Source organism: Rhinatrema bivittatum, chromosome 17, assembly GCF_901001135.1.
Source record: "Rhinatrema bivittatum chromosome 17, aRhiBiv1.1, whole genome shotgun sequence".
Classification (NCBI taxonomy): domain Eukaryota; kingdom Metazoa; phylum Chordata; class Amphibia; order Gymnophiona; family Rhinatrematidae; genus Rhinatrema; species Rhinatrema bivittatum.
The window spans coordinates 53,724,432-53,745,835 of NC_042631.1; the positions used below are offsets into that span (position 1 = coordinate 53,724,432).

General features: G+C 43.2%; 1 long non-coding RNA gene across 1 annotated transcript in view; it reads left to right on the forward strand.

Moving 5' to 3' along the window:
- The window catches only part of LOC115079193, a 105,753-nt gene extending 91,020 nt beyond the window's left edge, over positions 1-14,733 (forward strand). Inside the window, exons 2-3 of the long non-coding RNA XR_003853220.1 lie at positions 8,955-9,055; positions 14,419-14,733. This is a non-coding gene — a long non-coding RNA (uncharacterized LOC115079193). The remainder of the gene's footprint in view (positions 1-8,954; positions 9,056-14,418) is intronic.
- The last annotated feature ends 6,671 nt before the right edge of the window (positions 14,734-21,404 follow it).

A 21,404-nucleotide genomic window follows, 5' to 3' on the forward strand; every position in this document is an offset into this window, starting at 1 on the left:
TTCCTTCAAATGGAAATGTTACGCAGATTGGTGTAGGTTGCACTTGCTAGACCCTTTCGATTGCTCTCTGGAGCTATTGCCAGACTACCTATATTATCTGTCCTGAACAGGTCTGCAGACATCGTCATTAAGTGTCCTCCTAAATGCTATTGCAGCTTATCACCACAAGATTATAAATCTATCCATAGCAACACATCCGTTAATTTCTCACTTCAGGAAGGGCTTGCTGCATCTACGCCCTCCAATACATGAATCTCTAGTACCTTGGGACATCAACATAGTATTGAAGGCCCTAATGGCAAATCCGTTTGAAGTCATGCAGACTGTACCCCTAAATTATCTCACATGGAAGATGCTGTTCCTTGTAGTACTCACCTCTGCAAGGACAGTCAGTGAATTACAGGCTTTGATGCATACACCCGCATAACTGCAATTCTGCCATGATACTCGGACCACATCCGAAATTCTTGCTGAAAGTAGTAACTGCTTTTTTATCTAAATGAATCAATCTCCTTACCAATTTTCTTTCCAAAACCTCATAAGAATGACAGAGAAAAAACTCTACACACCTTAGATTGTAGACAAGCCTTGGCATACAAGGAAAGGACACAAAACCTCAGATGGGCTTACCAGCTGTTTCTCACAGGACAAGCATGGGATAAACAGGGCGTGGGATAAACACTGTGGATCCATAAAGTCAAGATGCCGTCAATGAAGAGTGGGTGGCTCGCCAGAATGATGGCTACTGCCTGGAGATAATTCCCTTATTCAATAAACATACACATGGTTACTGTGACTCCAACATCGCTCTAAGCTTCAACAGCAAGAGGAAATGTGGAAAAAAGGATTTGCACTCACAAAGCGGGGAGTAGCTGGCTTGTTACGGCGGTTACTACCCCAAACCAAATAAGCCTGATACTTCAATTTCAATGCATATCCAGCATAGCTCTCTGCTTCAACGGCAGGGGAAAAGAAAAACTGATACTTCACGCATATCCAGCATAGCTCTCTGCTTCAACGGCAGGGGAAAAGAAAAACTGATACTTCACGCATATCCAGCATAGCTCTCTGCTTCAACGGCAGGAGAGAAGAAAAACTGATACTTCATGCATATCCAGCATAGCTCTCTGCTTCAACGGCAGGGGAGAAGAAAAACTGATACTTCACGCATATCCAGCATAGCTCTCTGCTTCAACAGCAGGAGAGAAGAAAAACTGATACTTCACGCATATCCAGCATAGCTCTCTGCTTCAATGGCAGGGGAGAAGAAAAACAACCAATAAGGGCTGAATAACATAGTCTGGGTAAAACAAATAAGCGTGGGTGTAGCTTGCTTATTGCGGCGGTTACTACCCCTACTACCCCTAACTAATCAAGCTTGATATTTCACTCGGATGCAGCTCCATCACTGCTCTCTATATTAATGGCGGGGATGGAAGGGAAATAGAACCAAAGAGCTAAGAGAAACAGATAAGTATGAGAAAAAAATGTGTGAAGCTTGCTGGGCAGACTGGATGGGCTGTTTGGTCTTCTTCTGCCGTCATTTCTATGTTTCTATGTTTCTATAAGCAGGATGGTAGTCCTCACATATGAGTGACATCACTGGATGGAGCCCAATCACGGAAAATCTTCTGTCAAAGTTTCCAGAACTTTGACTGGCCCCTACTGGGCATGCCCATCATGACACTAACCCTGCAGCCAGCAGGGGTCCCTCTTCAGCCTTCTTTTTTCCACGCAGCAGTAGCCTCGCAGTAAAGGAGCTCTAAAGAGATTCCTGACAGGAATTTTCCTCACGGAATTACTAAAAGTTAAATTGCCCACAGGGGTCCCTCCTTCAACTTTTCTCAGTCCGTGGTACTTCGGTAAGTTTTTAACCTTTTTCCGTCGATTACCGTTGAGTTTGGCCTTCGCGACTTACTGGCTGTCGACCATACCGCAGCTCGATTTTTTGCCATGGCGTCGGGGTTTCGTCGGTGCCTGGACTGTACCCACAGCATGTCTATCACAGACCCCCATAAAGTCTGTGTAATGTGCCTAGGACACGAGCACGATGTCTTGACCTGCACCAAATGTGCACTAATGACACTGAAGGGTCGCAAGGCCAGAATGGAGAAGATGGAACTTCTCTTCTGTGCTCAAACCCAGACTCTGTCCATTGCATCGACGTTGCAGGAACCGGCACCGTCAACTTCGCGCCAGCATCGACCACCGACCGGTGACCGACCGGCATCGACGACTTCTCGGCCCTCGACACCCTCTACTCCCCCTCAGGATTGAGTGGATCGCAGGGAGAAACATCGCCATCGACACCGTAAGACTCTGACCATCGAGGGAGCGAAATCATTGACCTCACCATCATCCGAGCCGCTGTCGAAGTAACTCCGTCCAGGAAAGGCACCGACCATTCCTGTGACCGGGTCACCGAGGCAACCGGGAGCCGCGACTCCACCTTTAAAGGTGGTCCCTCCAGCTATGCCTCTGCCTCCTTCTGTACAGGAGCCAGGGCTGCTTACTCCAGGTCTCCGAGAAGAACTGAACCAGATGGTTCAGGAGGCCATCGACAAGGCAATGCAACATCTTCAGGTTCCTGCGGCACCAACACTGGTGCCGCCTGTGGAACCGATCACCGACCCGATTCCGGCAGCGTTGGCACCGCTGCTATCCAGGATGGAAGAACTTATGGCTGCTTTTCCACCGATGGATCCCGGGTCTCCGATGCCCTCCCCTCTAACAGCATCATTGGGAGGAGAAACACCATTCCGCATCCCTCCTTCAGAAGTTCTGCCTCAGCCATCGATGCCCTCGATGCCTGCACTGGTGCCTTCGATGCCATCATCGGTGCCTCCAATAATTCCTCCAATTCCTTCGGAGCCTAGACCGGGACCTTCAGGTATCCAGCCACCCTGTCCCCCTCTAGGTCCTGGAGGGACAGATGCTGATCCTTATGATACCTGGGGTGATGATACCTCAACAAACACTGATGATTTACCTTCACCACCTTCACCCACTGAGAGTAGGAAGTGTTCTCTTCCAGAAGACCTCTCATTTATAAACTTTGTGAAGGAAATGTCTGAATTGGTTCCCTTCCAATTACAGACAGAATAGGATGTTAGGCACCAGATCATGGAGTTGCTCCAATTCCTGGATGCCCCCAAGGTAATTACCTCTATTCCCATCCATCAGGTCCTTCTCGATCTCCTCAAGAAGAACTGGGAACATCCTGGTTCAATTGCTCCAGTATACAGGAAAGCTGACACTACCTATTTGGTGCATTCAGCCCCAGGGTTTCAAAAATCACAGCTTGATCACTACTCGGTCAGGTAGAGTATGCACAAAAGAGGGCGAAGATGTCAAAGCCTCACTCGTCTGTTCCTCCTGGCAAGGAACAAAAGTTCTTAGATAACATTGGCCACCGAGTATTCCAAGGGGCCATGCTCATCTCCCGAATTGCCGCTTATCAGCTTTATATGATCCAATATAACAGGGCCATTTATAAGCAGATACAAGACTTCTCAGACTTCCTACCTCAGCAATTTCAAGAACAATTACAAACCCTAGTAAACAAGGGTTTTGAGGCAGGCAAGCTTGAGATTAGAACATCTTATGACATTTTTGACACTTTTACCAGCTGCTATTTCGGCAAGAAGGTGGGCCTGGCTCAAGTCTTCTGACCTTCACCCTGAAATACAAGACCGGCTATCCAACCTGCCTTGTGTCGGAGATAATCTGTTTGGCGAACAGATTCAACGGACGGTGGGAGAATTGAAAGACCATCATGAGACCCTAAGACAGCTCTCTTTGATGCCTTCCAACTTCTCCTCCAAACAGCCCTTCAGAAAGGACTCTAAGAAGTCATTCTTCCGCCCGAAGAAGTCTTATCCGCCACCAACCAGATCCTGTGCCACGAGACCTTATAAAAAACCGCAGTCTCGTCAAGCCCGTAAACAAAAACCACAAGCAGCTCCTCAACCAGGACCCGCTTCAGGTTTTTGACTTCTACCTAGAGAGCAGTGGGAGGTCGATTGTGCCACTTCCACAACATGTGGCACTCAATCACATCCGACCAATGGGTGTTGATGATCATTGCTCAGGGTTACCATCTGAACTTTCTCGCCCTGCCACCAGACTCCCCACCTCTACAGACGTTGAGAACATCCGAATACTCCATTCTTCTGGATCAAGAGGTTTCCCTACTTCTCCAGTCAAGAGCACAGAACCCGTTCCATACTCTCAGCCTAGGGTTCTATTCCCAGTACTTACTAATCCCCCAAAAATCGGGATGCGTCCGTCCTATTCTGGACCTACGGGCCCTCAACAAGTACCTCCAGCGAGAAAAATTCAAGATGGTCACCTTGAGATCGCTTCTACCTCTTCTACAAAGAGGAGGCTGGCTCTGCTCTCTGGACCTCCAGGACGCATACACCCATATTGCGATCAGTCCAGCTCATCGCAAGTACCTGAGGTTCCTAGTAGGCCCCAAGCACTATCAGTGGTTTCTATAGCTCTCTGCTTCAACGGCAGGGGAGAAGGAAAACTAATACTTCACGCATATCCAGCATAGCTCTCTGCTTCAACGGCAGGAGAGAAGAAAAACTGATACTTCACGCATATCCAGCATAGCTCTCTGCTTCAACGGCAGGAGAGAAGAAAAACTGATACTTCACGCATATCCAGCATAGCTCTCTGCTTCAACGGCAGGGGAGAAGAAAAACTGATATGTCACGCATATCCAGCATAGCTCTCTGCTTCAACGGCAGGGGAGAAGAAAAACAACCAATAAGGGCTGAATAACATAGTCTGGGTAAAACAAATAAGCATGGGTGTAGCTTGCTTATTGCGGCGGTTACTACCCCTAACTAATCAAGCTTGATATTTCACTTGGATGCAGCTCCATCACTGCTCTCTACATCAATGGTGGGGGTGGAAGGGAAATAGAACCAAAGAGCTAAGAGAAACAGATAAGTATGAGAAAAAAAAAATGTGTGAAGCTTGCTGGGCAGACTGGATGGGCCGTTTGGTCTTCTTCTGCCATCATTTCTATGTTTCTATGTTTCAATACCGAGTGCTCCCATTCGGCCTAGCGTCTGCACATGAGTCTTTACAAAATGCCTCGTAGTCGTCCCAGCCTTCCTCAGGAGACAAGGTGTTCACGTCTACCCCTATTTGGACGACTGGTTAATCAGGGCTCCCACTCAGCAAGCTGCTCTGTCGTCCCTGAATCTAACCTTACACACTCTAATTTCATTAGGATTTCTCGTCAATTACGACAAATCCTACTTAGTCCCATCTCAAACCTTGTCGTTCATTGGGGCAGACTTGGACACCTTACAGGCAAAGGCTTTCCTGCCTCGACAACGAGCACTGACTCTTGTGTCTCTCGCTCACCAGCTACAGTCTCAGCACTCTGTGACTGCACGCCAATTTCTTGTCCTCCTGGGACACATGGTGTCCTCAGTACATGTCACACCAATGGCCCGCTTGGCCATGAGACTCATGCACTGGACTCTGAGGTCTCAATGGACTCAAAGAATTCAGCCTCTGTTGACCATTGTCCATGTCACCGACTCACTCCGTCTGTCTCTCGCCTGGTGGAAAAATCAGACCAATCTCCTCCAGGGATTGCCCTTCCAGGTTCCAAATCCTCAAATCATTCTCACCACCGACGCTTCCAACTTCGGGTGGAGAGCCCATGTAGCCGATCTGCAGACACAAGGCTCTTGTTCTCCAGAGGAAGCCAAACACCAAATAAATTTCCTGGAACTTCAAGCAATCAGGATTGCCTATCGAATCAGGTCATCCTGATTCAGACGGACAACCAGGTGGCCATGTGGTACATCAAGAAACAGGGAGGCACTGGCTCCTTTCTTCTGTGTCAGGAAGCTGTGCAGATATGGGTAGAAGCTCTCTGCCATTTGATGTACCTCAGGGCCACCTGGTTACCAGGAGTAGACAATGTTTTGACAGACAAGCTGAGCCGAATCTTTCAGCCTCACGAGTGGTCTCTCGACCCCTTGGTAGCAAACTCCATCTTCCAGCAATGGGGATATCCTCGGATAGACCTCTTTGCGTCCCCACAAAATCACAAAGTGGAAAACTTACTGCTCTCTCATTCGCAGAAAACACTCTCAACCCAGAGACGCATTCTCCCTGTCATGGGCAACCGGTCTGCTCTATGCATTCTCTCCACTTCCTCTTCTCGCGAAGACTCTCGTGAAGTTACGTCAGGACAAGGGAACCATGATCCTGATAGCACCTTACTGGCCACGCCAAGTGTGGTTTCCAATACTTCAGGATCCCTCCATCCGCAGGCACATTCCCTTGGGAACGGACCTGCGTCTGATCTCTCAGAACGACGGGAGCCTATGCCATCCAATCTTCACGCCTTATCCCTGACGACATAGATGTTGAAAGGTTAATCCTTCAACCACTTAATCTTTCCGAACCAGTTTCCCGTGTCTTGATTGCTTCACGGAAGCCTTCCATGAGAAAATCTTACTCTTACAAATGGAAAAGATTCACATCATGGTGCTCTTCTCAGTCCCTTGACCCCTTTTCCTCTCCAGTCTCAAGGTTTCTGGACTATCTCTGGCTTCTATCTGAGTCAGGTCTTAAGACTTCTTCCCATCAGGATGCATGTCAGTGCGGTAGCCGCCTTCCATAAAGGTGTCAGGGATGTTCCTATATCAGTGCAACCCCTTGTAACACGCTTTTTGAAGGGCTTGCTCCATATCAAGCCTCCACTACATCCTCCGGCCCCTTCTTGGGACCTTAATCTGGTTTTGGTTTTCCTTTTGACTATCACTTCAGCTCGCAGAGTTAGTGAATTGCAGGCTCTAGTTACCTATCCGCCTCATACTAAACTTCTGCAAGTCCGGGCTGTACTCCACTCTCACCCTAAATTTTTATCTAAGGTAGTTTCGGATTTTCACCTTAATCAATCCATCATACTACCTACCTTTTTTTCCCAGGCCCCATGCCAACCCAGGAGAACAGGCTCTGCATACCCTTGACTGTAAACGGGCTCTAGCGTTTTACCTAGACCGTACAACTGCCCACAGGGAAAGCACTCAATTGTTCATCTCTTTCCACCCTTACAAGTTAGGGAAGCCTGTGGGTAAGCAGACTCTCTCCTCCTGGTTGGCGGACTGCATATCCTTCTGCTATCAGCAAGCGGGCATTCCATTCCAAGACCGTGTTAAAGCACATTCTGTGAGGGCCATGGCGACTTCAGTAGCACACCTACGATCGGTGCCGCTTTCTGACATTTGCAGGGCTGCCACCTGGAGTTCTCTCCACACCTTTGCAGCCCACTATTGCTTGGACAAAGCCAGAAGACAGGATTCCATCTTCGTCCAGTCTGTCCTTCGTAACCTGTTTACAACGTGAAGTACCAACACCCTTCCACCTGCCCGGTGGGGTTCAGGATGCCCTCGACCAAATTCAGCCCCCGTTGTGCCTGTTGCACACCTTTGGGTACATTTCGTGCATGTTCGGACATCCTCAGCTCGGTACTCACAGGACAAACAGGATGACTACCATCCTGTTTGTCCTGTGAGAAAGGAAAATGTTGCTTACCTGTAACAGGTGTCTTTACGAAACCCGCCCGCCACCCCACGGTGTTGGGTGTGTAACGTTTTGTTATTTTAATTTTCTGCACTGCCTGTAGCTTTCAAATAAGACTGAAGAGGGACCCCTGCTGGCTGCAGGGTTAGTGTCATGCTGGGCATGCCCAGTAGGGGCCAGTCAAAGTTCTGGAAACTTTGACAGAAGTTTTCCTTGTTTGGGCTCCATCCTGTGATGTCACTCATATGTGACGACTAGCATCCTGCTGTCCTGTGAGAACACCTGTTACAGGTAAGCAACATTTTCCTTTCTCTTATGACTGTAATAGACCAGGGATTGCAGTAACCAAGGGAACTCTATCCAATTGGATAACAATCTGCATTCGACATTGCTATAACATAACCTCCCTACTACTATCTGGGACGGTGAAGGCTCATCAAGTATGATCCACTGCATCTTCCTTACCGCATATGAACAATGTTCCCATTGTGGATATTTACAAAACTGCAACTTGGTCATCATTTCACCCCTTCACAGCTCACTATTGCCTGGACAAGTTATCAGAATGTAACAGTACCATAGGCAAAGCAGTGTTGAATTCTACATGTGGTTACTAGATACTATCGTGGTGGTAAACGGGTTGCAAAAAAACAAAAATAAAGCAAAAACATGCTACTCTATGAAGGGTACAGCAATCTTACCTTGAGACTCCCATGACAACTTGGCTAATGCAGCCTGCTTTTTGATGGACAAATGCAAGTTTGCTTACCGTAAATGGTGTTTTCCAAAGATAGCAGGATGCATTTGCCATGCATACTTGCCCACATCCCTGGCAGTCTCTAGAAAAGAGAAAGAAACATTTTTTTATATCAACTGAGGAAACTAGAGTGGGGCAATTGCATAGGAATTACTGCACATGAGCAGAGCATCACAGCTCTTTTACTTTGAGAACATTCTGGACTGTTCACCATCGGATGACATCACCCAAGACAGCAAGGCTAATTCATCCTGCTATCTATGGAAAACACCGTTTATGGTAAGCAAACTTGCTTTTTTTTTTTCTGAAATAGGTAAAAGCCCTCTTGTTTCAAGAAGCATATGGTAAGATGTCAGTCTGAGAGACATTAACAGATATCTCTTGCTACCAGAATATAATGCACTAATTTAAAGTTTGTAATGCATATATTGTTTTTATCATTTTTGTGTTTCAATCTGCTTAATGTAGCTGGCCTGATATTAGCAGATGATAAATGTTTTAAATAACTACAATAAAAATTAAAATGTTTTATTAATCTTTCAGTTGATCATCTGTTTTATATTGTTTGAAACCCCTCGTATTTTAGAAATATAGAGTAGTTGTAAATTTGGGATATAATTTTTCTCTTTTTCAGCACTGATAAGAACTTTATTGAAGGATAATACTATTCCTTACACTGTACTTCTCTCCATTATTGGAATATGTTTGGGCCTTTTGGATGGCGTGATTCCTGCGGTAATGTACATATAGTATTCATATATACTGTTTATATTGGAAACATGGATTTTTTCAATATTTATAAAAATAATCCCTACAGAATGGCAGTTCCATGTAAACCGGCCTGATATGAATCCCATTCATGAAGTCCGGTATAGAAATATATTAAATTTAAAAAATTAAATACATTTTATCAAAACCCCTTCCATGTTTAGGCACATATCATAGAAATGTTTAATGAGGTCAATATTCAGAGATTAACTGGCTAAGTAAGTTAGCTGGATAAACATATCCGGCTAACTTAGCTGGGATATTCAGCAGACCTGGCTAAGGGGGTCATTTACTAAGCATTTTTCCCATAGACATAGAATGGGAGAAAAGCCTTTGTAAATGCACCCCTAAGTTTGAGTTAGCGGATAGATTATACAGTTAATTTTAGACCTGCTATCTAACTTATGAATATCACCACTTATCTGGAATGCCCCCATCCTGCTCACCATTTAGCCATAAAACTAAGTCAAAGGGTGGCTACTGAACATGGCCAGATGTTGGACCTCAATTACAGAATACTCTTCCCTGGAATTTGAGACTGATTCCAGATATAAAGTGTTTTTGTAAACAAATGAAAGCATTTTTATTTAAAGAAAGTTTTATGATTATTTTATTTATTTAGAAGTTTTTATATACCTATGAACGTTGGGAACATCTCATCGGTTTACAATAAACAAAATGCAGCAAAATGAGCTTTACAGTGAAACACAGAACAGTGAGCCTAAAATTAGTTAACAGTAAGATAATAGAACATAAAGTACGAAAGAAAAATAAAGTAAAGTAGAATAAATATAAACATAAACATAAAATTGATCTATTTACAAGTTATATGGCATAATATAAAACATATATATAACATAAGTTATATGGCATATGTTATATGGGATAAAATATAACAAATAAGAGGATAGGGGTAGATGGGCAGAGGACAAGAAGGGGGGATGAGGGGGGAAGGAGGGCAGGGGGGGGGGTGAAGCCGGGGAGAGAATGGAAGTAGGAGGGGTGAGGGGGGGTTAAGAATCAATGGAGGGGAGGTGTGCTGTTAGGTGTATGCTTGTTTGAAGAGGCAGGTTTTCAGGTTCTGTATAATTTTTTTGGGCATGATTCTTGACGTAGGGAAGAAGGGAGCTTGTTCCAAAGGGCGGGCCCAGCTAAGGAGAGTGCCCGAGCTTTAGTGGAGCCTAGCTTAGTCTGTTTGGGTGTTGGAATATGCAGTGTTGCTCGGTGTTGCTGTCTTGTCGGTCTGTTTGTGTTGTGAAAAGTGAGATGTTCTTTGAACCAGTGCATATTTTGGTTGTGGAGGGCTTTGTGGATGAGAGTGAGAGATTTGTATGTTATTCTTGCGGTGACTCGTACTCAATGCAGGTGTTTAAGTACAGGGGTGATGATGTTGCTTTTGTGGGTGTTAGTGAGGATCCGGGCAGCAGTATTTTGGAGTATTTGAAGCGGTTGCAACGTGCTTTTGGGTAAGCCTAAGAGCATGGCGTTACAGTAGTCAATTTTTGATAGAATGAAGGCTTGTAGAATGGTGTGAAAGTCGCTGAGGTGTAGAAGGGGGTTAAGTTTTTTTAGGGAGTGTAGTTTGAAATAGCAGGCTTTAAGTGTGTTATTAATGAATTTTTTGAAGGTAAAGTGGTGGTTGATTATAATGCCGAGACTGTGCACATGTTGGGGGGAGGCAGTGATGGAGTGGGGTGTGTTGCCTGATTGGAGGGGTGGGGGAATGCTTTGGGGTGCGATATAGAGTAGCTCTGTTTTGGCAGTGTTGAGTGCAAGGAAGTTGCTTGTCAGGAGAGTATTAATGACCGAGAGGGTGGAGTTCCAGTTCTCGGTGGCTTTGTGAAGTGTGTCATTTACAGGTATAAGGATTTGCACATCATCAGCATAAATGAAGTGCGGGAGGCCTAGCTTGGCTAGAAAGTTGCAGAGGGGGAGGAGATAAATGTTGAACAGGGTGGAGGAGAGGGAGGAACCTTGCGGAACACCTTGTGCAAGGGCGATAGGTTTGGATGTACAGTTGCCAATTTGAACACTGTATTGTCTATCCTGCAAGTAGGATTGGAACCATTGGAGGGCTGATCCTGTAATGCCAATTACAGTGAGGTGTTTTACTAATATTTTATGGTTGACCGTGTCAAAAGCGGATGAAATATCAAGTAGGATCAGGATATGTGAGAGACCTTTGTCAAGGCTTTCGAGGATGTAATCAGAGAGAGAGAGAGAGATAAGTAGAGTCTCAGTACTGTGATGTCGGCAGAAGCCGTATTGTGACTGTGAGAGAATGTTCATCTAAGTATTCAGTTAATTGGCAGTTGACTGACTTTTCTAGGATTTTAGCTAGGAGGTGCAGGCTCGAGATGGGGCAAAAGTTGGCAAGGTCGGATGGATCAAGTGTAGGTTTTTTCAAAATGGGTTTGATAATGGCATGTTTAAGATTTTTGGGGACATTGCCAAGTGAGATGGATCTGTTGATGATATTCGAAATAGGATTGGCGATGCTGTTAGGGATGGTGAGGAGGGTCTTTGTTGGGATGGTGTCTGATGGGTGCGTGGAGGACCTCATTTTTTTTTATGATGGATTCAATTTCTAATGAGGATGTGGTTTCGAGTGCAGGTAGCCTTGCAGTGGTGTTGTCAAAATGGAGGTCAGTGGAGGCTTGTGTGGAAGGGAAATGAGACATAATGTTGTCTATTTTCCTCGCACTTGCCCTGATTGTCTGTGTCTGGAGTGAAATTTGGACTGGATTTTGTTAAGCTGTTTACTAATTCAAATAGGGCTCGAGGATTGAATTGGAGGTGGTGGATTCTACGAGCATAGAAGTCTCTTTTTGTCTTATCGATAGCTGTTCTGTATGTATGGAGATAAGATCTGAATGTAGCTAGCTGTACAGGGGTGGGATTTTTGCGCCAGTTTCTTTCCAGTTTTCCGAGGTTGTGCTTCATGGATTTTAGCTCAGTGGTATACCAGGGTTGTGTTTTTCTTTTAGCTGGGTCAATTACACGTGACTGCATGGGGCAAAGCTTGTTAGCTATTGCATTGGTACAATGGTTCCAAGAGTCGAGGGCAGTTTCCGCATCAGTTAAGTCGAGCTTGTTGAGTTCCGTTGAGAGGGCTGTTACGTCTGAATTGTATGTTTTTTTTTGGATTGTGTGGGTGTAGAGGTATTATTTATAGTGCATGTAATGTCAATGCGGTAGTGATCAGACCAGGGAATGGGGGTGCATGAGGGTGAGTTGGTTTGAATTTGGGTATTGGTGAATATGAGGTCCAAGGTGTGGCCTGCTTTGTGTGTGGGGTTAGAGATAAGTTGCATGAAGCCTAGAGCATCTAGTGCAGTTATGCTGGCATCACAGGGAGGTGTCAATGCTGGCATCACAGGGATGTGTCATAGGTGTAGCATCAACATGGACGTTGAAGTCTTCAGGATAATTGCTGGCGATTGAATATTTATGTGTTTGGAAATGTATTCTATTAGGAGGGAAGGGTTCTTTTCAAGGAGCCCTGGGGGTGTGTAAGCTAGGCAGATTTGCAGGTTGGGTGCGGTGAATAGGCTGATTTCTAGCTTGTGTGGTGGGGGAATGGGTTTGTGTATAATTTTAAAGGCCTTTTTTGTTGCTAGGAGGAGACTTTTTTTTTAGGCCTAGGGATAGAGAAGATGTCATATGTTTCTAAAGGTAATTGGTTGATGAGGGCGGTGTCGGAGTCCTTTAGCCATGTTTTAGTAATGGCTAGTATGTCAGGTTTGTCGTCTGTAAGGATATCATTGATTAAGGCTGTTTTTTTGGAGATGGAGTGGGCATTTAGCAGGAGGATTGCGAAGGTTGTGAGGCCGATTATTTGTGTAAATGGTGTGGTCATGATGGGAAGAAGGTTTCTGTGATGTTCCAATGGGTATTTGGGGTGGGGGTTTTGGGGTGACATGGTATAGTGCTTGATGGTGGGAATGAAGAGTGTGCACATGGTTGATGCACAGTGGGGGATGGAGATGGCTAAATTAAGTGAGGAAGCAAGGGTTCTGAAGGGGGTTGGCGAGGGGGATTCTGACAGGTAGGCCTAAAAACGTTATGTGCTTAAGGAAGGGTGGTATCGCAGAGTGGGCTGGGAAGGGACAAAATGAATCTCTTTAGAAAGTTGAGGGGGTTGCCTCAGTATGTTTGCGGTTGTGGGAGGTGCATGGTAGCTGGAGTATAGCCAGTGGTACTAGAATGGGAACACTCAGAGCGTTTTTGGCGAATTGGTGTAGTAAGGTCTGAGAAGTCTAGATTCCAAGGCAGTAGGAAGGTAAATGGTGAGAGAGGCCGCTATTATTGTAAGAGGCTGTAAGAGATTGTAGGTGAGGAGGGTGTTCTGAGGGTGAGGAGAGAGGAGCGTAATCCTAGAGGGGGGGCTCACAAGAGTGGCCGCACAAAGGGGCGCACCAAGGGGGGGGCCCTTTAGTTGCGCTCCTTTGGCATGAGACGCCTTCCGGTCCTCTTCTGGTGGAAGGGGTGTAGGACTCTGGAAGCCTGGATCTCTCGCTGTGACCGCTGGAGTCCTTCTCTAGGGCGCATTTAGGGTTTGGTGATCTCCGTGGAGTCATGAGCTGAAGAGGGCAGTGGATTAGTAGTTCCTGATCCTGGGTAGAAACCAATGTCTTGGAGCGAGTGGTGTTGGCGTGTTGGAGCCTCCAGAGATAGTGTTAAGTGGGCTCAAAGTGGACGCACGAAGGGGTGCACTAAGGGGCAGGCCCCTTAAGTGGCGCTCCTTCGTGCGTGCGCCGCCCGGCGCGTGGTGCTGCGGAGGAGCGTCAAGACTTTTAAATGGTCTTACTGGCGCAGGGTGAGTCTGTCACTGCTCCTGCATGCTTGTAATAGGGCAGCAGGGCTCTGGGGGCGCGGTTTCAGGCTTCAGCGCGGTCCCAGGGAGTGTGGACGGACAAGCGGGAGCAAGGCCGGCTGTGGATGGAGGGGGCTCTTGCCCCGATTAATTTGTTTGAATGTCTTTGTTATGTTGTATTTATTTGATTTATGCCGTAGATGTACACTGCTTAGCTCAATTTATTTGAGATCTGCTGTTTATAAGTTTCTTAAATAAATTTTAAATTGAAATGCTCTCACATAGCTGGATAAGTCCCAATTTATTCAGCTAAGTGGTGCTGAATATCAGGCCTAATGTGTATAGTATAAATGGATGTCCTGTTGATATGTTGTTGCAAGTATAATAGGCATATAACTATTAGAAAAACGTGGTCCTCTTTTTTTCACTGTATTGTAGAGACTTCCAGCTTGTGTTTCAACTTGTTTTTTTGTTTTTTTTTTTATCTTTCACATATTTATCCTTGCTTCTGTAGACACAGAAACCCGCAAATTGAGTTATCAATTCATTTGAGATGATCAGACGTCAATGGCCAATCTTTGAGGTCTACAAAACAATCTAGTATTTAGGATATTTCTTATCAATATGCCTAAGATTTATGTACATATACTGTGTAATTGTGTAAATATATTCCATATAAATTGATTAGAATGCAGTATGTGGCCCTTGAGAATAACATTTTGATAACCAGATACTAAACCTGAGGTTGAGGATTTAGTTTTTCCTCTACATCTCATTTGTCTTTTCTGTCTTTTTAATATATTGTTTTTTAATTCTTTTTTATGCTTTCCAACATATGGAATGTTGAAAAAAATTATATAAAAGAGACGGATAGATGGACAGACAGATATCTGTCTGTTGATTGATACAGTAATGCTGCTGCAAAAAAAAAGGAATAGAAATTTACCAGATTTGTCATGTGGGAAGAAAGCAAATTTGATTACCTGTAACAGGTGTTCTCCATGGACAGTAGGACAATCTACTCCCGAGGACCGTAGAAAGTCTCCTCCGGAGGATTTGTCATTCTCCAACTTCGTAAAGGACATGGCGGAGACTATCCCTTTCCAGCTACAGTCGGAGATAGATTCCAGACAAAAAACACTGGAGGTTCTACAATTCGTAGATCCGCCAAAGGAAATTTTGGCTGTGCCTGTGCATGAGGTGCTCCAAGAACTCATGTACCGACTGTGGGAACATCCTGGATCACTTGCATCGGTCAACAAGAGATCAGATGCGACGCACCTGGTTCAACCAATTCCTGGATTCCAAAAGGCTCAGGTACCTCACCAATCCATGGTAGTTGAGTATGAGAAGTATGCCTAAACAGACAACCAACATGGAGAAGGAAAATACCCAGACGCCTCTGCTATTCTTTAACCTGCCTGAGCTGAATGAACTCTGAGTGACTTTCTGAGCATGACTTGCAGAATGTCCCTGAGCAGGCCAACAACCTGGCACCAGAAAGGGGAGGCCTATTCATTGGGTCACAAAGAAGAAACCAACGCGGGAGCTTCAGGCACTATCTCACCGGACAAGATAATTAGCAGAACAAAGGATTATCTGGAGAGTGAGGGCAAATGGGCTACACCTGGGAAGACTGGTCAGGGCAGTTCAGGGATAGGTTGTCATGTCAACAGCATGATGTGACTCTGTAAATGAGTCTTTGGGCAGTCACGTAAGTCTAGAAGCTTCGACAATATTGTATGTTTAACTATAAAAGAAGGGTCACTTCCTGTATCCAACGAGATGCTTGTCAGATTGTAAGACTAAGGGCACCCAGTATCCAGCATCTCCCAAGAACACTTATAATGCCTAATAAAAATACTTTATACTTTTTGCTGAGTCTAAGTGTTCTTGTGTCCCTAGCCCTAAGCACAGAGTATTATTTTCATTTTTGGCGACTCTGGTGGGACTTAATCAATAGCTGAGGTTATTGTTATTTTGGGGAATGTTTGGAATTCTGGTGGACAGAAATCCATTATACACTATGTTCTTGGACATTTAATTTGGCTTTAAGTCCGATGGAAGTGTTCCCAGGCTTAAGTGGTCTGGAGGAATTTACCCGGAAGACATTTGAGCTCAGAGAAGAGGCTTTAAGGAGATTTTCGACCTTTTTCTGGAGGTTTGCGCATGATGGATCCATTTCGTAAGTATTTTTCATACGTGTGAATATTTTTTTTTATGTATATATGTTTTTCATTATTTGCTTGTGTGTGTGCACATGTACAGTGTATAGTGATTGTGTGTTAAATCTCTTATTAGATATTGCATTTTAGGGCTTCTGTTTAAAAAAAAAAGAGATGGGAAGGAGAGGAGGATTAGAATTTTTCATTGTTAGGTTATAATTTAGGTGTAAGTAGAGTCAGTGGGTGTATTGTGTTGTAGGATTTGGTGTAAAATGTTTCCTTGTCAAAAAGTTTAGTGATTGCAGTTAAACTTAAATCTGGACATTTGTAAAATGCTGGCAGTGTTGTATATAGGGACATTTGACTCAATTGCTGCAGTTCATTAAACAGAGAAAGGAATCTTTCAGTTCTATGCTGTTTTTCTTCTCCCCCTCCCCCTCAAGATAGTACAGGGCTGAGTGATTTAACCCTTGCTTGCTACAAGGAATCTTATGTTTACAGTTATTATGATGTTCAGAGTTTCATTTAAGTTTTTAGAACTGTGTTATTAATGAGAATTTATTGTGAAAAGATTTTAGCACAATGTGAGGTGTGTTTCATTTTTGAGAAATTCCAGATTTTCATTTGGTAAGAAAGAAAGCGTGAAACTGTGTTTATTTATAGCCATTCATAATTAGAGTTAATTTATCATAGGAAAGGGATGTATTGTTTTTTTCCTTGTTTTAGAATTCCCATGGAGTAAATTACTAGTGGTTAGGTGCATGGGCAGTGAGACAGAAAGGAAAAAAAAAAAGAAAAGAGAGCCTCCATTTTAATGAATTGATCTGTTCAGTTTGAAAACAGAAATTTGGGTTGATTGAAACTGGGAGGAAGTGAATTTGATGGCATTAGCAGGGACATAGAAATGTTAAAGAGGGAAGAGATTTATTTTTTATGCTGGATGCGGGTATGTAAAGTGCTTTGTCAGTAAGTTAACTATGCATTACAGTGTCAGAGTGAATATGCAGAAGGCTGTGTGGTGGGACATTTACAATGTTTTGTTCGAAGTAGAGAAAGAATGTGAGTCAGTTGCAGTTTAACGGAGACTTGCACTGGGGGGGAGGGATACAGTAAATCGTTTTCATGGTTTTGGTAAGTTTGGAGATGGGTGAGGAGCTAGAAGAAAGGGAATGAATTAGGTTGTTTATTTTGATGGGAGTTCAGGTATTGAACGTTTGTATTGTGGAATGTTTAGATGATATTTAAAGGAGAAAGATTGTGAGACGGTGAACAGCAGAGAGTCAAGCAGCAATGCCTATTATCTATTTATGTGCCAGCAAGAAAAACTTCCTCATAAATATATATATATATATATATATATATATATATATATATATATATATATATATATATATATATATAGTTTTAGATTTTGGTTAATGCATATTAGTATGTGCCCTCCTTTTATTTTGCAGACTTCCAGACTCCTAGTTGATATGTCTGTGCTTTTGGAAATGATCCGTATTTTTATTTAGGGTATTTACAGGATTTGGTAGTATGAACTCTATGGAGCATGTGAGTATAGGATGGAAATAAAATAAATTCTAATTAAGTACAAAGTTGTCTGTTTCAAGTTTCTCTTTTAGAAAGTGAGTTAGGAGTTCATAGTATAGAAAAAAAAAAAAGGTTTTTGATTTGTAAATGGAAGTAGCTCTTATCACAAGGGACAGCGCCTCCTAGAGGTGGACCATTATAGACAGGAAAGTAGCTTTATGACTTCTTTTTGCTGAAGTAGGGTGTAACAGAACGCTAACTTTTAAGGAAATTGTAATGTCACTTTTAAATTTAATTGTCATATGCTAAGATTTCTTTCCAGAGTACGAAGTAACAAAGCTCATCTGTCTCCGTCCCATGGAAGATGAAGATTATAGTTTTTTTCCAGTTTGCTTCCTTTTCATTTTTTCAATAGATCTATTTTAATTTTTAATCCTGATTTTGTTTTCTTTTGTGGATCGATCCAATTTTTTAAAATCTTTTTAAAGTATTTTTTTTTATTTTTAATTTTGAGCTCAAACATTTGTCATGTGGTCTGTTATGTGTTAAATGTGTAATACTGGGAATGAAGAATGAATGAATGCATGCATTATGTAGTCAGTTTTGTGAAATATATGTTTTAATGTAATGTCTGAGTATTTATGTTTGTGGTTTGGACCATTGTATGATGTTTTGAAATAATGTGGGGATTATTATGCAAATTAGATACTGGGAGTCCATGAAATGTGGAATTTCCTTATTGATTAATTTGATCAATTTGATTTATTCTGCTTTTATTTAGGCTTTAATTCGTTCCATATGTATCCCACATAGTAAGGAGCTAAGGGATTCTGCTCTGCCATCAGCACTGAATCCTACTAAAAGAACTATATACGCACTGACTGCAGAAATTATCCTTGGCCACAGAAGTTATTACATACTATATGGACTGAAATGCTTACAATTTATACCTGATCTTTGCTTTTCTCTTTGTTCTGTGGGAGTGACTTTATGCAGAATCTAGGTTCTTTCATTCTCTGCCAGTACTTAGGTGTTCAAGTTAATGATATCATCTGAAGTGATGCTATTTTTATTAGTTTGTATGTTCCAAGTATGGTAGAATTTTCCAGTCTTAGAATTTCTAATACTTATATGTATTTCTAGGCTGAATCAGCTAAATGAATATGTACTAGGTTTTTCTTTATCTTTATCTATGGAAGCTGCTTTGATCACATAGAAGGTGATATGTCTCAGTGTGATTCAAATATGATAATCCATGGTTCAAGAGGGATATCATATATATATTTCTCCTCCACACCAGCATATGTTAAAATACATACTGATTTATTTGCTATAAGCTATTCCTATTCTTTTGTTCTGCAGTCTGTACTTATGGTAATCACTTTGCTGATCTTTATTTCCTTTTTATTCTGATTTCTTTCCTGAAACTTTTTTGAATATTCTTCCTGTAATACTATCTATTAGATTTTACCTAAAGACTGTTCACAACCTCTCACAGATGTGCTCTGGTAGTATGACACTTCTGCTCACCTAGGCCCATTTCTGTCGATGACCTGAACATGTCTTATTTTTTGCAACACTTTTATAACTTGTCCCACATTATGTATGCACAACACAGTATGAGTCCTTCTGCTGATTCTTGGTTTTCTTCTATTTTATTGGCTTCCTTCACTTTTCTGGTAACGTGCATTGATTATATCCCTGCTTGCCATTTTAATTAATATTATCCTGGGTAGTTGTTTACAATAACAGTACTCCTTGAAAAGACTTGCCCAGTATACTTAGTATTATATGAGAAACATAATATTTTCATACTATTCTCTCTTTGTTCTCCTTATCTTTACCTGTTACACCACTATTGTGTAATTATTTAACTCTGAAAAAAATTACATATGTGGTCTTGCTATTATAATTTAGGACCTTTTTATAATGCAGGTATCCGTATAGCTCAATTATAGAGCTAATGACTACCTAGTGAAAATTAGTTATGCTGTTATTCTTTGTCAATTCATGAGTGCATGTCTGCCTATGAGTCTCATTTACTTTATGGGGGATCTAGAGGGATAACAACACACACACAAGGTTAGTTGTTAGCTTACACATTTAGCCCATTTGCCATAGTCACTTTTCACTGTTCTGTCTTCACCTCTGGTACTTGGGTGTGCCACTTTTGCCACTTTAGCCATTTGTAAGTGGCACAAGAGGGAAATGAGAAGTATGCCTAAACAGACAACCAACATGGAGAAGGAAAATACCCAGACGCCTCTGCTATTCTTTAGCCTGCCTGAGCTGAATGAACTCTGAGTGACTTTCTGAGCATGACTTGCAGAATGTCCCTGAGCAGGCCGACAACCTGGCACCAGAAAGGGGAGGCCTATTCATTGGGTCACAAAGAAGAAACCAACGCAGGAGCTTCAGGCACTATCTCACTGGACAAGATAATTAGCAGAACAAAGGATTATCTGGAGAGTGAGGGCAAATGGGCTACACCTGGGAAGACTGGTCAGGGCAGTTCAGGGATAGGTTGTCATGTCAACAGCATGATGTGACTCTGTAAATGAGTCTTTGGGCAGTCACGTAAATCTAGAAGCTTCGACAATATTGTATGTTTAACTATAAATGAAGGGTCACTTCCTGTATCCAACGAGATGCTTGTCAGATTGTAAGACTAAGGGCACCCAGTATCCAGCATCTCCCAAGAACACTTATAATGCCTAATAAAAATACTTTATACTTTTTGCTGAGTCTAAGTGTTCTTGTGTCCCTAGCCCTAAGCACAGAGTATTATTTACAAGTCAGCAGAGAAGAAAGCTAAAAGGGTGAAAACTCACTCCTCCACGCTACCAGGAAAGGATAATAGATTCCTTGATAATTTAGGATGTAAGGTATTTCAAGGATCTATGTTGGTATCTCGAATTGCTGCTTATCAACTCTTCATGAACCAGTACCAACATAATCTCTGGAAGCAGGTCCAGGAGCTTACCCACACACTCCCTGATCAGTACCAGGAAGCCTTTTTTCAACTGGTGTATAAAGGCCTAGAAGAAGGCAAGCATGAGGTTAGGGCAACTTATGACAGTTTTGAAACGTCATCTCATCTGTCAGCTTCAGGTATTACAGCTCGTCGATGGGCCTGGCTTAAGGCATCAGATCTGAGGCCAGAGGTACAAGAGAGACTGGCCGACCTTCCTTGTCTTTGAGACAATCTTTTTGGAGACAAGGTGAAAGAAGCAGTCGCCACGTTAAAAGAGCGTACAGAGAGTCTAAAGCAGCTCTCCTTAATACCTCAGGAGTCTCAACCTCCTTCCATGAGACTTCCCAGACGGGATACAAGGCGTCCATATTACCGCCAACGATGCTACTATCCTCCAACAAGCCGTGCAAGACCATCTCGCCCAGCTCAGCGTCCCCAGTCTAGGCAAAGGCCCTCCAGGCCTCAACCCCCTCCTCAGACCGCATCAACATCGGGGTTTTGAAATATACTCAGAGAGCAGAAGCCCATCCATCAATCCACTCCAACACCTACCAGTAGGAGGTCGCATAGCCTTTTTTCATCATGCCTGGACCTCCATAACCAGAGACCAATGGGTACTTTCCATTGCAGCTCACGGGTACTGATTGGATTTTCTCACTGTACCAAAAGACACTCCATCAATCTCCTCTTGGACAGTGAACCACCACTCCAAACTTCTAAAAACAGAATTATCCACCCTTCTGAGAGCCAGGGCCATAGAACCAGTTCCCGGACCTCAGCAGGGCAGAGGATTCTACTCCCTGCTATTTCCTCATTCCAAAGAAAACA